Raw genomic sequence first — 16,589 nt, forward strand, 5'->3', positions numbered from 1 at the left:
ATTTAGTGAAAAAATAGTATGTGCCCAAAGATAGTCCTAACGGATAAAGTAAATGTAAACTCAGAACAGAATGTGCCAAAAGAAGAAAAGGAGTGCAATACATGCAAAAAAGTACAATGAAGTACACGACAATGTGATAAAATAAAAATGATATTTATTAATTAATTACAAATAAATATGTACAAAAGTTTTTTATGTGTTAAAATTAAATATATGATACAACCCTAATTGGTATATGTACCCAGTGCAAACCAATGCAGCAGGACTCTTTAATGGCACATAACAAAATTATTTCACACAGAAGTGTTATAATGACCATAAAAAGGCAGTACTATTACATATATATAGGCAAAAAGTTTTGATGGCACTAATTGAAATCATTTTTCACCAAAAATTGTGCTAGCCATAGAAATCAATAGCGCTACATGCATATAAAAGCCAACCCACAGAATACTGCCGATAAAAGTACAAAAGAGTCACGTAAAATCACAACTTCTTAACGCTTACCCATATAGTATGGTGCCTGGTTGCTCTGGAGCCACGTGTCACCCTTGACGCGCGTTTCGCCCTTAGCTTTATCAAAAGGGATACCCCTTTAAAATAAAATTGCTTTATTAGCGTTGAAGGCAAGGTACAAATAGAGTGTACTATAAAAGCATAAAAACATAATCAGCAAAAATGGACACTGATACCCTGTTGGCCAAAACTACCCATAATAATACAATGGAGTATGTAATAAGCATATATCTAAAGGCAGGTTTCCCGAAACACGCGTTGGGGCGGACAAGTGTACCCTGCGGCCTCTATCTACCTTCCAGTTCAGGTATTATGCATTGCGTGTTTAGTTAAATTTGCACTTCTTACTCTGCCTGGATATGGTGCTATCTAGTTTGATCATACTGGTACATTAATGGTATTATATATATTAATTATGAACCTACCTTTAGATATATGCTTATTACATACTCCATTGTACTATTATGCGTAGTTTTGGCCAACAGGGTATCAGTGTCCATTTACGCTGATTATGTTTTTATGCTTTTATAGTACACTCTATTTGTACCTTGCCTTCCACGCTAATAAAGCAATTTTATATCTGACCTTTAGTTGTGTTTTTGGATTTGTCCTCCCCCCCTTTGTTTATGTTACTGATGAGTATACATGAAGAGAAATTATCCTGATGAGGTAGCAGATGGTCTCCTGAGGGATCTCCTCCCAGACCTGGACTAAAGCATCCGCCAACTCCTGGACAGTCTGTGGTGCAACGTGACGTCGGTGGATGGAGCGAGACATGATGTCCCAGATGTGTGCAATCGGATTCAGGTCTGGGGAACGGTCGGGCCAGTCCATAGCTTCAATGTCTTCATCTTGCAGGAACAGCTGACACACTCCAGCCACATGAGGTCTGGCATTGTCCTGCATTAAGAGGAACCTAGGGCCAACCGCACCAGCATATGGTCTCACAAGGGGTCTGAGGATCTCATCTCGGTACTTAATAGCAATCATGCTACCACTGGCGAGCACATGGAGGGCTGTGCGGCCCTCCAAAGAAATGCCACCCCACACCATTACTGACCCACCGCCAAACCGGTCAGGCTGAAGGATGTTGCAGGCAGCAGATCACTCTCCATGGCATCTCCAGACTCTGTCACGTCTGTCACATGTGCTCAGTATGAACCTGCTTTCATCTGTGAAGAGCACAGGGCGCCAGTGGCGAATTTGTCAATCCTGGTGTTCTGTGGCAAATGCCAAGCATCCTGCACAGCGTTGGACTATGAGCACAACCACCATCTGTGTACGTCAGGCACTCAGACCATCCTCATGGAGTCGGTTTCTAACCGTTTGTGCAGACACACGCACATTTGTGGCCTGCTGGAGGTCATTTTGCAGGGCTCTGGCAGTGCTCCTCCTGTTTCTCGTTGCACAAAGGCTGAGGTAGCGGTACTGCTGCTTGGTTGTTGCCCTCCTATGGCCCCGTCCACATCTCTTGGTGTACTGGCCTGTCTCCTGGTAGTGCCTCCAGCCTCTGGACACTACGCTGAGAGACACAGCAAGCCTTCTTGCCACAGCTCACATTGATGTGCCATACTGGATGAGCTGCACTACCTGTGCCACTTGTGTGGCTTGTAGAGTCAGTCTCATGCTACCACGAGTGTGAAAGAACAACCAACATTCAAAAGTGACCAAAACATCAGCCAGAAAGCATTGGTACTGATATGTGGTCTGTGGTCCCCACCTGCAGAACCACTCCTTTATTGAGGGTGTCTTGATAATTGCCAATAATTTCCATCTGTTGTCTACAAGAGCATGTGAAATTGATTGTCAATCAGTGTTGCTTCCTAAGTGGACAGTTTGATTTCACAGTTTGATTTACTTGGAGTTATATTCTGACGTTTAAGGCCTCTTTCACACATCAGGTTTTCGCCGAAATGCAATGCCGGATCCGGTTTCCCCCCCATTGACTTGCATTTGCGCCGGATCGCGCCGGATGGCCATGCGTTTCATCCGGTTTTCGCCGGATCCGGCAATGTGTCGCGATCCGGCGTCTGGAAAAAACGGCTACTGTAACGTTTTTTGTCTCCGGCGAAAAAGCCGGACACGCCGGATCCGGCGCATCCGGCTTTTTCACACAATGAAAGCCTATGAGCGCCGCAATGCGCCGGATCCGGCAAAAGCCGGATCCGGCGGCCGGATCCGGTTTTTTGGTCTGAGCATGCTCAGTAGCTCTGCCCACAGGAGATATATAAAAGCAAGACAATGGGACCCTCAGCCACACCCAACATGCCACCCAAGCCAAGAACCAGGAGCAGGAGAAGGCAGCAGACATCTGCAGCAGCAGCAGCACCATCAGCACCACCACAAATGGAGCAGCAAATGGAACATGCTGAGGAGGGGAGTCCAGCAGCAGATGAGAGACGGTAATTATCAAATCCCCCATTCCTCCAAACTAGGGCCATGGAATATCAAGATATTCATTGGCCCTTTGTTTCTCTTTATTCAACAGCCGCCAAAGAGATGCAGCAGCAGCAGCAGCAGAAATGGCATCACTGGCAGCAGCAACAGCAGCAGCAATACCCACAGCCATGGAGTCTGGCCATCAACAGGACAGCACATCTTCTTCTGGGAGCCCTCCCTCGCATCGTCAGCGTTTGATGGTAAGTTTTTATTTCCAAAATCCATCATCTCTGTAATATATGTCTATTCATTGCCTTTTATTTCAAAACAGGAATCACAAGATGAAGAGGAGCTCCCAGAAGAAGAAGGAAGGGGTGGACAGACACCTGGAGTGGGCTCACAATTGCTAAGTTTTTTGCATCAAACGCAGAAACACAACATCACACTACACACAACACATAGAAAACAATGTTCTGCAGACCACACACAGCAAACAAATGCCTACATCCAAAGACATAACATTTTTTGTTTTCTTCTCTAGTCTTCCCAATCTGGTGCTCGGCCAAGAGGTCCTCGCAGTGCCTCCCAGGGTCGTTGGCGACAGCAACGCGGCGGTCACCAGCGTGTAAGTATAAATATTTTTGCTTTTTTTTTTGCACTTTTTATTTCATTTCTTTTGTGGAGGCTAATTATGTTATTTTTGTCTTTTTCTTTAACAGCCTTCACAGCGTGCTCCCGACTCTGACGGTGAGGATGTAGGGATTGATGTGGACCGCCTCATCGATCTCGTCAGAGAAAGGGAGCCGCTCTGGAATATGGCTGACCGCTGCCACGCTGACCTGATCGTTACCCGACGACTCTGGGAGGAAATCTGTTTGCTCCTTGTGGGCCGCTGGGAGGACCTCGATGTTCGGGCCCAGATTAAAGAGCGTAAGTTTATACAGTACCGGTTGCTTGATGTAAGCCAGTGTTTCCCGACGGATCATGTGTTCAGGATTTCTATTTACTATGGAAATCCTGAAAACATGACCCCTGGGGACCATGAGGACTGGAGTTTGTGAAACACTGATGTTGTATACTAACCACTCCTTTCTCGTTTCAGGGAACAGAATTGTGAATCGGTGGCGGTCTGTGAGGGATCGTTTCAAGAAGGAGTTCAATAAAGAGATGCGGGCCCCGAGTGGATCTGGAGGACGCAGGAGCAAGTACAAGTACGCACAAGCCCTGTCGTTCCTCCGGGAAACAATGCTCACCAGAAGGTAAATATTACACACCATATGTGAAAAAAATGTTAGATGTAACTTTTTTTTTTCAGCCAGGGCCATACCATGTCAGTATTTTAATTGTTTTTTTTTCTCTTTATTCCACAGCACGGTGAGCAGCACTCGGGAGCCTGCACGATTGGACCCTTCTGAGGCGATCCCTGAGGAGACCGGCACCGAGGGACACTTCGACCGCCCCGGTACATCTGCACCTTCCCAGCCTTCCCACACATTCGACCCATCTGTCCCATCCACCAGCACAGGAGCATCGTGGCCGCCTACATTACATGAAGCTGCTGGTGAGGAGATCGCTTTCCCTTTACTCCACCCTTCTGCCCCTGCCACCTCTAGTACACCTGCGGGTACTGGGCGGCAGCGGCAGAGGGGTCAGGAAAAGAGTTATGCGCAAGAGTTCTTGAATCTGAATGCATCTTTCCAGAACTGTCTAAAAGTCTTGTCAGAGCAAATCTCTGCAGGCTTTCAGCAGATCAACTCCAGCATTCTGGAGGTGAAGACACTTCTGCAAACCATGCATTCAGAAGCAAGATCTTCGCCAAACCACACCTTTTTCAGGTCTGTTGTGGAGCGCATGGCAACACTATCTCTTACCCAGCAGATGCATGTAATGCATTCGTGCCACGGTGCTCTACAGCAGGTTACCTCCCAACCTCCACCTCCCACCACTGTAGTTCCTCCACCTGCACCCCCTCCAGCCACTTTCCATCCTCCCCCTCCTATTACATCTGCACCCCCTCCAGCCACTTTCCATCCTCCCCCTCCTATTACATACCAGCAACCTCACCAGTACCAGCAACCTCCCCAGTACCAGACATCTCCCCACTTCCAGCAACCTGCCCCGTACCAAACTCCTTCCCTGTACCAAACTCCTTCCCCGTACCAAACTCCTTCCCCATACAACTTTCCATCAACATCATCTGCTCCTACAGTCCCTGCCCAACCCTCCACTCCACCGCCCACCACCTCTTCTGCCTCCCACATGTCCACCCATTCTGTAGCTTTTTCCACACCTTCACCTCTAACTGTTCCTTCCCCACCACGATCCCAGTCCTCTCTCCACACACCCAGTGTCGAAGTGTCCCGCAGCCCCTCCAGCAGTATTCCCACCCCACAGTACACAGATTTGTAATGTGTGTTTTTTGTAATAAAAATGCCCATTGGGTTTAAAACCTTTATTAAAAAAGTTTTTTGCACTTTAAAAACATTTTACAAAAAAAAAAAAATTTTTAAATAAAAGTTAAATTATCGTTTCACAATGGTTGTCTGTCATTTCTTTCTGCGGCGAACTATGTTTAAAAAAAAGGTTAAATACAGGGTATTTCAAAGGTAAAAAGGTATTCAAAACCAGGTATATAACTGTGGGTAAATTATAGCTTTTTGCCACAGTTGTGTTCCTGGTTGTGTTTGAAGCAAAGTACTTCACCTAAAAAGTTGTGTTTATTGTTGGTGATTTCCTACCAATGTACACAACTTTTGTTAAAAGGTGAAATACTTTGCATAAAACACAACCAGGTACACACCTGTGGCCTAAAGGTAAAAATAGTAAGACCATGACAAGATAGCCAACTTTGGTTGGCAAAGGTATATACTGTTGGTCCAGAAGGTACACAAGTTTGGTTAGGGCACAAATCTTTCACACTCTGTCATCCCAGTGTACTCTGCCTTGAGGTGACATAAAGTATAGTGGAAAATTGTCCCTGAAACCGTCACAGAACTTCTAGTGGTAATATTTCCAATGACAACATCCATCTTCGCCAGTAACTTGCTCTTCTCTCCAACCTGCACTTTCTCCTCTACAACCTGTCAAAGAAGGGCTGTAGGAACATGCTATATATAGTTTCCCAGTTGCCAATCCCGTTCAGAAGGCCACAAGGGTCAATTTTAAAAACCGGATCCGGCGTAATCCGTCGAAAAACGGATAGAAAAACGGATGAACCGGATGAGACGGATCCGGTTTTGTCTGTCAAGAACAAGACGGATCCGGCAGAAAACCGGATCCGGCACATCAGGTTTTACAAAACATTTGCCGGATCCGGCATTCCGGCACGACGCCGGATCGCGCCTGACGCCGAAAACCTGATGTGTGAAAGTAGCCTAAGTGTTCCCTTTATTTTTATGAGCAGTGTATATACATATATATGTATATATATATATATATATATATATATATATATATATGTATATATACATACACACTGTAAACGATGTGTACAGTTTATTTTGCAATACTATTTTAACTTGATTTTGCAACATACATATGTGAAAAAAAGAGAGTAGATGGCACTCGTCATCTTAAAATTCCAATGCTTTATTCGGACATCTTAAAATAGCAGAGGCAGGAGAGTTTTTTTGCTGGATACAAAATCAGGACGACAGCTGTTTCGCGCGAGTGTGCGTTTCTACAGGTCCCTCAAGGAAATCGCATTACACTCGCATGACAATAACATGACACTATAGCATTTAGTGAACCTAGTAAAAAAACAAAAACAAATAAAAAACAAGTGTTTGGGATTGCACTTTATTGGCAATTTCTCTGCACTTGGAATTTTTTTCCTGCTTTCTAGTACACGACATGGTAAAACCAATGATGTCGTTCAAAAGTACAACTTGTCCTGCAAAAAGCAAGCCCTCAAACAGCCAGCGAATGTTGACTGATTATCATAGGAGATGTTTATTGGGCAAGTCAGATTTTGGTCTGCAGATCATATTATTCTCCGGAGTTAAGCCACCAGCCAACATGGCGAAAAACGAAAATGCAAAACCAAAAAAGCTCTGGGGGTGAAGGGGTTAAAAATATTTTTACACTTTAGATTTTTTTTACTTTTTTACATTGTCCCAGTATGGGACATGACTATATAATGTCAGATTGTTGATTTGACACTCTGCACTGCAGAGTTTCAGTTTAGCGATCTGACTGGCAGGGAAGGAGGCATGTCGGCTATGCCACCCTTACCTGTAGGACCCCAAAAGACCCCACAGCCATCTTGGTGTGGGGGATCTCCATGGACCCCATTATGGCATCACAATCACATCGTGATGTGCTGATGGAAGCGCACAGGAATCCCCTTCCCTGCACGATGCTTCTCTATGCCCCTGTCACTACTGATAGCAGCATTAGGCTAGTTTCACACTAGCGTTTTGAGGCGCATAGCACGCTTGCCATGAAGCTCCGCCCCCTGCCGCGCCTCCTCCAGTCAGCTCCGCCTATGGGCACATGACGCTGCATGCAACCTGTGTACGCTATCTTTAGCATTGGGTATGCAGGCCATGTGCAGGTATGTTTTTGCTGGTATATGCATCCTTTTGATGGTGCGCCCGCGGCCGCACCAAAATGCAACACGATGCATATGGCGCAGGTCGGCCCACCGTCAAAAGGACGCATTCGCTGGCAAAAGCATACTAGCGCACGGCCTGCAAGCCCAATGCTAAAGAAAGGGTGTGCAGGTTGCATTCAGGGTCATGCGCCCATAGGTGGAGGTGACCGGAGGAGGCGCGGCAGGGGCGTAGCTTCACGGCAAATGTGCGCTGCCCCTCAAAACGCTAGTGTGACACTATCCTTAGAGGGGTTAAATGCCCACGATCAGTGCTGACACTTATTGTGGGTGTTGATGCGGGGTGTCAGGTTTCACATACAGCTGACACCCACACCCGATAGTTGCGGCACTCAGCGTGAGGACACGTGATTAGGCCGCCATACTAATACTGCTCTGGGCAGAAACACACCTTCCACAGAGCAGAACTAGTCCGGCGAAGGTCTCAAAGGGGTTAATACAGCCCTATCAAGGTCAGTGATTACTTTTAGTGTCCTGAAATTGAGATAATTAGATATTATAGATGGTTTTAACACCTGTTCCTGTCAGTCGCACTGCTCCTGAACTCGGGAATGCCATAGGTGTGCCTGATGGAGAGTTAAATTTGCCAATTCGTGAGAGACCACCAGGTACGACAAGGCATGCCTTTCTCTGATGGGATCCTAACCTAATATCAAGCCTCTTCCAGGCTAAAAGCTTGCAAATTTAAAGGACAGGTAGGATCAAGCACTAATTAAAAATAGCCTTAGGTTTTTTATTTGTAAAATATAAGGCAGTCAAATATAGAGGCATAGAAAGTGTGGATATGGCATTCCTGTGTTCGGTGCTCAAGCAGAACACTATCCCCTAAATAATCATAGATTAAAATTTGGCACTCAATACTCAGTATTGATGTAAATTTTTAAGTGAAAGCAATCCAAAACATAAATGTCGATGTTTCGGTCAACATATGACCTTCATCAGTAATGTGGATTGCAGTAGTGAAAGATAAAGAAAGTAACGGGGCTGAAGATTGGCAGCACATGCTACAGTAGAGTTGCATTCCCAGACAGTTTAATGTGTATGGAGGAGATAGTTGACTGATTATCATAGGAGATGTTTATCGGGCAAGTCAGATTTTGGTCTGCAGATCATATTATTCTCCGGAGTTAAGCAACCAGCCAACATAACAGTCGACATCTTTCTCATAGAGAACACTGGCGGGATTGGCTGAATGAGAGCTCCTGTGTATGGGAGAGCCGGCTGAGATGGCCGTCAGCTAAATGATCATCCAAAGTTAATGTATTTGGCCAGCTTATGAATGTTTTTATTTTTTTTCTGGATCCCACCTGCCATCTAAATTTATAGACTTTTAGGCAAGGTGTGGTATGGTTGATAAATATTTGGTGAGGGTCACAACAGAGAAAAGTGATGGACTTCTATGATTTTGGCTAATTTGTTCATCAAGTACCTTCATTTTACAAGTATATTTTATATAGCAGTAATACAGTTTAAATTTCATGTATTCAATGTTTGCATATATCGTAGAGTATACAAAGTCTGTTGTATTTTTTGGTTTGTATATAGTGCCATCATAGCAGCTTGCATCTGTTCACACTTTGTTCATTCTGTATGATATATTTATCTTTTCATTTTTTTAACTTAAACATATTGTCTTTATCTTTCTCTAATGTAAAAAGAAGCCTGTTAGAAAATATATTTTAAGTGTGTCTTCAGAACAAGAAATCTTTCAGCTGCTCAACATTCTAAATACAACTTTCAATTGCTACTCTTTATTTTTGACAACTTATCATGAAAAGTGTCCTATGAATTTTAGTCCATATTCACTTACATGTTTAGCTTAAATCCCCTTTTTTACATACTTATTACATAGTGAAAATGATTTGCGAATTTCAAGCTGTGCCCGACCTCTTCATGACACCATTAGCAATTCAAATCCTCCGAAGATCTGACTGAATGAATATAACCTCAAATTGCACATTGCATATGCCTCTGACTGGAAAAGGAAAAAAGGAAAAACAATTTTATACCTTCTGCTCTACCATAAATTGCACTTCTTTAACATTTGCTAAGAGTCCTGCTCCAAATTGAAATCCGTGTTAAATAAATTGAAAATCCAAATTACAAAACAACTTATCTTAGAATGTAGTATGCAAATCTAAAAGTGTTATGTAAGTATTGGAAAAGTAAAAGATATTTAAAAACAGAATACACTTTATCTGTAAAATTCTGCAACCGTAAACAGCATATATCTTAAACTGTCTCTCCGCACACACATACATACACGCACATACTTTATATATATGTGTGTATATACAGTGGGTGAAATAAGTATTAAACACATCACCAATTTTCTAAGTAAATACATTTATAAAGGTGTAATTGACATTAAATTCTCACCAGATGTCAGTAACAGCCCCATCCAATCCTCAAAGACAAAGAAATCAAATCATACAGTAGATATCCATAAATTATGTGTAGTGATTAGAGATGAGTGTCTCTGCCTTTTTTTGGGTCAAGTCGGGTTTCATGAAACCCAACTTTCCCAAAAGTCGGGTCGAACGCAATCGGCCGATTATCGTGAAAAGTCGAAGGCCGACTGAAGCCCGAAACCCAATGCAAGTCAATGGGGCAGAAAAGTCAGCAGTGAGTGGAGGACAGGAAACACACCTACAGTGCCCATTTTAATGCCAAAAACATAAAGTCTTATTACTTAAGCTTGTCAACCTTAATTTACTTTATAATAATAGTTAGGCATTGAAAACTGGGGGTTATTTGGCAAAAGTTGTGGGGGAGGGTAGGACTGGCTCCAGATTTTCGTGGGCCCAGGGCCAAAGAGTGTCACTGGGCTCCTTTAACACATGCCACAATTCATGATCCTCTGATATGGCAGAGAAATAGCGGTATAGTACAATGAAAAATACTTCACTTCTTACATCACATGACTGATATCCATTTTAAATTCTCCAATAGCTCAAAAAACGGACAGTATATTACTTCATACAGTATTATGGCCACCGCATAGTGCACCATGCAGAGTAATGAGGCCAATATATTTCTCCATACAGAATCATTGGTCCCATATAATGTTCGATACAGTATATGATGAGCTCTACATAATGCTACAGTATATGTTGGTCCCCATGGATGAAGCTCCACTGTCTTATGGGCCCAAGTAATGATCCATATATAATGGGCCCCATTTGTAATGCTCCAGTGTATAATGGGCCCTGTAAATGCTGCTCCAGTGTCTGATGTCCACCTTTGGAATGCTCCAGTGTATGGTGGGCCCCATATATCATTCTCCAGAGTATAGTGCTCCCCAAAAATTGCTCCCAACCTTTTAAACAATTAAATAAGTCTCCTCGCTAGGGAATCCCTGTACTAGTCTGGACTCTTTGTTGTCCCCATCTTCCATCTCTCTGCACTTGGACTGTTTAGGCAGAGGGCGTACAGACGTGATGTCATCGCGCTCTCTGACCAGAATGTCACTGTCAGGAAATGCGGGAGACACCACGGCGGTGGAGCAGGGATAGGTAAGTATTTCAACTTTGCAAGTGCTGTGATCCTGAGCAAGCAGGGGGGCACACTCGTTGGCGACGGCACTGGCACAGGGCTCCTCATAGTACGGCGGTATGTCTGACGGCGGGTGGGCCCTCCCACCGGCAGACACACTTTTGGGCACAATGAGGGGCCCTGTGCCAGTGCCGTCACCCATGAGTATGCCCCCCACCTGCTCAAGGAACCTGCACTTTCATCTGCACCTTCCTCTTTGTCACCGTGTAAAGTGGTATAGTATGCGGGAAGGGGAACCTGAGTTTCATCAGGGTCAGATTCTGGCTGTGTAGAGTGCGAGGGGAATGTAGTGGTCTGGGTCAATGTACCAGCAGAATCATCTAGCAGTGGCTGGACATCAGTGCACTTGTGGTGCCCCCAGGAGTATGGTCGCCACAGTGGCACTACCTTCCTCCTAAGGATTGTGATGTCATGCTTGGGAGCAACGAAGGATCTCTCTAACAGTTAAACCAACACACAACACAGTTCCCACTCCAGGCCAGCAGGGAGAGCTCTGAACCTGACTGCTGAGGAGCTGCTCTCTGTGGTCTGGAGGAGGGAAGTTAGGGCAGTCTGTGAAGGGAAGGGGAAGTGTGTGGATGTGAGAAGGGGAGCTGGAGGATGAGCAGAGTTAAGGTTCACTCCTAGCTGGAGCTCATGGTCCGGATTCTAGTCTCTGAGTTTGTAGGGACACTGACGGTCCTGCAGCAGAAACCGGAGGAAGTAGCAGCTGTAAATGCTATGTTCCCAACTAAGGCTCGGATGCCCCAGCAGCGACGTGTGTGAGCCAGAAGGAAAATGCTATGGCTGCCTGCCATACGAGAAAGGTCCAAAAGAGAGTCAACAGGTGGAACTTCAGTGAACTCAGTACTGCGAGTACCTCAGATAAGCGCTAGAACGGAGGCCACACTACCTCTTTGCAAAGAGAGAATTCCTAATTTGCTTCCATTCTGACCAACTCCTTCTCCATCTGTACTCTGGGTCCTGGACGGCACTTACCAAGTACAGGTAAAGGAACTGCACGACTGTGTCTGTCATCTTTCTCCTGCGCCTGGTGCACGGCTCTGCTACATCCTGCACTGCACACCATCTACCAACTCTTTCATCTACCCTGCGACTACGGCCCTACCTGTGCAGGGCTTCTACATCTTAGCTGCACCACAACATCTGTCCCAGAGAAGCGACACTGCAGCGCTGATCAATCTGATCAGAAACCACAGGTGGTGTCACGTATCATTCACCTATAAACGTTATTCACCCCTTTGCATGGACGCCCAGGGCCACGGACCGGGTTACAACCACCATGACACATCCCTCTGAGACACTGGCTCAGTACCGATTAACCCCACTGCCCTGGCTGGCAACCAACTCTCCATGTCAGATTCATCTTGGACTGGGGAATTCACGATTTGACTTGATAACCTAGGCATGGTATGTGAGAAAGAGCTACATGGACTAATGTGAAGTATGGCCTGCTGCATCATTCACTTCTGGTGGGGGTGAAGGACACAAGGAAAGGGGTTCTTCCTGACCAGGAGCCAGCACTAGATGACTCAGTGCTTGCATTTTTTGAAACTTCAGAAGAGGAGGGCGTATTAGCTGGAGTCTGTTTCGGCAATGTAAGCCAAAACCAGTTCCTGATGCTCCGGCTTTAAAAGTGGTTAACCTACTCTCAGAAAAGGTAGCCTTCCAGGCCTTCTGGAGCCAGACCATGACACAGGCTCAACATCTCCTGCCTTAGCTGCTATTGTGCGTTTGCCACTACCAGCAGATGCACCACCACCATCAGTACCAGCAGGCCCCCCCACGCCCACGGCCTCTTCCACCATACTTCCAAATTTTGGAGAAAATGTACCCAAAATAACATCAGATATATGGTACTGTATCAGAAGTGTACAGCTGTAAACCATCAAAGGATAATTGTAAATCTCCGTATATATTTCATGAGTCACACAGAGACGCTCACAGGCTCAGTATGGATTAGACAAGAATATAAAAAGTAGAAAAAGTGTACAGTATCATCAGATAGCAGGTATATATAGTATAGTTTAAACATTCTACATCTCCGTATATATTTCAGGAGGCAGACACAGACGCTCTCAGGCTCAGTGTGGATTGCAACACAATATAAAAAGCCATAAAACAGTAATGGATCTGAAGCATACAGCTGTATACAGTGTAGGGGTCATTGTCAATCTCAGTATTTATTTCCAGAGTCAGAAACAGACTCTCACTTGGTCAGTTTGGATTAGACCAGAATATAAAAGCCAGTAAATGGGTAATTTATCACAAGCATAGAGCTTTATACAGTGTTGGGGTAATTTTTAAATCTACATATAAATTGCAGGAGTAACCCACAGACTCTCGCACGCTCAGGATGGATCACAACTAGTGTTGAGCGATACCGTCCAATACTTAAAAGTATCGGATCGGAAATCGGAATGGATCGGCCGATCTAAAAAAAATATCGGGTATCGCCGATTCCGATACCGGAAGTCCCATTCAAGTCTATGGGACTTCCGGTATCGGAATAAGAAAAACCCTATTTTTGCCTTGTACAGCCTCTCTGGGGTCTGTACGGGCCTTTCGGGGGGCTGTGCGGCGTGCCGGGGGGCTGTGCCAGCCTGCCGGTGGTCTGTGCAGGCTCCGGGGGTCTGTGCCGACTGCCCGGGGGTCTGTGCGGCCTGCCGGGGGGCTGTGCCAGCCTGCCAGTGGTCTGTGCAGGCTCCGGGGGTCTGTGCCGACTGCCAGGGGGTCTGAGCGGCCTGCCGGGGGGCTGTGCAGGCTCCGGGGGGCTGTGCCGGCCTACCAGTGGTCTGTACCGACTGTCCGGGGGTCTGAGCAGACTGCGGGGGTCTGTGCAGGATCGTCCGATGGGACTACAAGTCCCATCGGGCGATGCCTGCTACCATGATGGTGATTGACACATTAGCCAATGATGGGACAGTAGTAGTCCGGCTAATGTGTGGAATGTACAAAAAAAAAAAAACCCTACTACATACATGCTACATACATACTGCATGCTACATACATGCTACATACATGCTACATACATACTACATACAAGCTACATACATGCAACATACTGTATATACTACATACATACTACATGCTACATACATGCTACATACATGCAACATACATACATACTGCATATATACCACGTGCATGCAACATACATACATACTGCATATATACCACATGCATGCAACATGCATACTACATATATACCACATATATACTACATGCATGCAACATGCATACTACATATATACCGGGGGTCTGTGCCGACTGTCTGAGGGTCTGTACCGGCCTGCCAGGGGGCTGTGCCGGCCTGCCGGTGGTCTGTACCGACTGTCCGGGGGTCTGTGCAGGCTGCGGGGGTCTGTACCGGCCTGCCGGAGGGCTGTGCCGGCCTGCCGGTGGTCTGTACCGACTGTCCGGGGGTCTGAGCGGACTGCCGGGGGTCTGTACTGGCCTGCCGGGGGGCTGTGCCAGCCTGCCGGTGGTCTGTACCGACTGTCCTGGGGTCTGAGCGGACTGTCGGGGGTCTGTACTGGCCGGCCGCGGGGTTGTGCCGACTGTCCGGGGGTCTGTGCGGACTGCCCGGGGGTCTGTGCGGACTGCCCGGGGGTCTGTGCGGACTGCCGGGGGTCTGTACCGGCCTACCGGGGAGCTGTGCTGGCCTGCCGGGGGGCTGTGCCGGCCTGCCGGGGGGCTGTGCCGACTGTCCGGGGGTCTGTACCGACTGTCCTGGGGTCTGAGCGGACTGCCGGGGGTCTGTACTGGCCGGCCGCGGGGTTGTGCCGACTGTCCGGAGGTCTGTGCGGACTGCCCGGGGGGGTCTGTGCGGACTGCCCGGGGGTCTGTGCGGACTGCCGGGGGTCTGTACCGGCCTACCGGGGAGCTGTACTGGCCTGCCGGGGGGCTGTGCCGGCCTGCCGGGGGGCTGTGCCGACTGTCCGGGGGTCTGTGCCGACTGCCCGGGGGTCTGTTCGGACTGCCGGGGGTCTGTACCGGACTATCGGGGGGGGCTGTGCTGGCCTTCCAGGGGTCTGTGCCGACTGCCCGGGGGTCTGTGCGGACTGCCGGGGGACTGTACTGGCCTACCGGGGAGCTGTGCTGGCCTGCCGGGGGGCTGTGCCGGCCTGCTGGGGGGCTGTGCCGACTGTCCGGGGGTCTGTGCTGACTGCCCGGGGGTCTGTTCGGACTGCCGGGGGTCTGTACCGGACTACCGGGGGGCTGTGCTGGCCTTCCAGGGGTCTGTGCCGACTTCCCGGGGGTCCGTGCGGACTGCCGGGGGTCTGTACCGGCCTACCGGGGAGCTGTGCTGGCCTGCCGGGGGCTGTGCCGGCCTGCCGGGGGGCTGTGCCGACTGTCCGGGGGTCTGTGCCGACTGCCCGGGGGTCTGTTCGGACTGCCGGGGGTCTGTACCGGCCTACCGGGGGGCTGTGCCGACTGTCCGGGGGTCTGAGCAGGCTGCGGGGGTCTGTGCAGGATCGTCCAATGGGACTACAAGTCCCATCGGGCGATGCCTGCTACCATGACGGTGATTGACACATTAGCCAATGATGGGACAGTAGTAGTCCCATCATCCGGTTAATGTGTTGAATGTACAAAAAAAAAAAAAAATCCCTACTACATACATGCTACATACATACTACATGCTACATACATGCTACATACATACTACATGCTACATACATGCTACATGCATACTACATACAAGCTACATACATGCAACATATATACTACATACATACTACATGCTACATACATGCAACATACATACATACTGCATATATACCACATGCATGCAACATACATACATGCTGCATATATACCACATGCATGCAACATGCATACTACATATATACCACATATATACTACATGCATGCAACATGCATACTACATATATACCGGGGGTCTGTGCCGACTGTCCGAAGGTCTGTACCGGCCTGCCGGGGGGCTGTGCCGGCCAGCCGGTGGTCTGTACCGACTGTCCGGGGGTCTGAGCAGACTGCCGGGGGTCTGTACCCGCCTGCTGGGGGGCTGTGCCGGCCTGCCGGTGGTCTGTACCGACTGCCCGGGGGTTTGTGCGGACTGCCGTGGGTCTGTACCGGCCTGCCGGGGGGCTGTGCCGACTGTTCGGGGGTCTGTGCAGGCTGCTGGGGTCTGTACCGGCCTGCCGGGGGGCTGTGCCGGCCTGCCGGGGGGCTGTGCTGGCATGCCGGGGGGCTGTGCCGACTGCCCGGGGGGCTGTACCGGCCTTCCGGGGGGCTGTGCCGACTGCCCGGGGGTTTGTGCCGACTGCCCGGGGGTCTGTGCGGACTGCCGTGGGTCTGTACCGGCCTGCAGGTGGTCTGTACCGACTGTCTGTGGGCCTGAGTGGCCTGCCGGGGGTCTGTACCGGCTCGCTGGTGGACAGTACCGGCCTGAGGGGAGGCTGTGCAGGTTGCGGGGGTCTGTGCAGGCATCGTCCCATCGGTCGATGCCTGCTACCATGACGGTGATTGACACATTAGCCAATGATGGGACAGTAGTAGT

The sequence above is a fragment of the Dendrobates tinctorius genome, unplaced genomic scaffold, assembly GCF_039654945.1.
Source record: "Dendrobates tinctorius isolate UK_male_01 unplaced genomic scaffold, ASM3965494v1 ptg000021l, whole genome shotgun sequence".
NCBI lineage: Eukaryota > Metazoa > Chordata > Amphibia > Anura > Dendrobatidae > Dendrobates > Dendrobates tinctorius.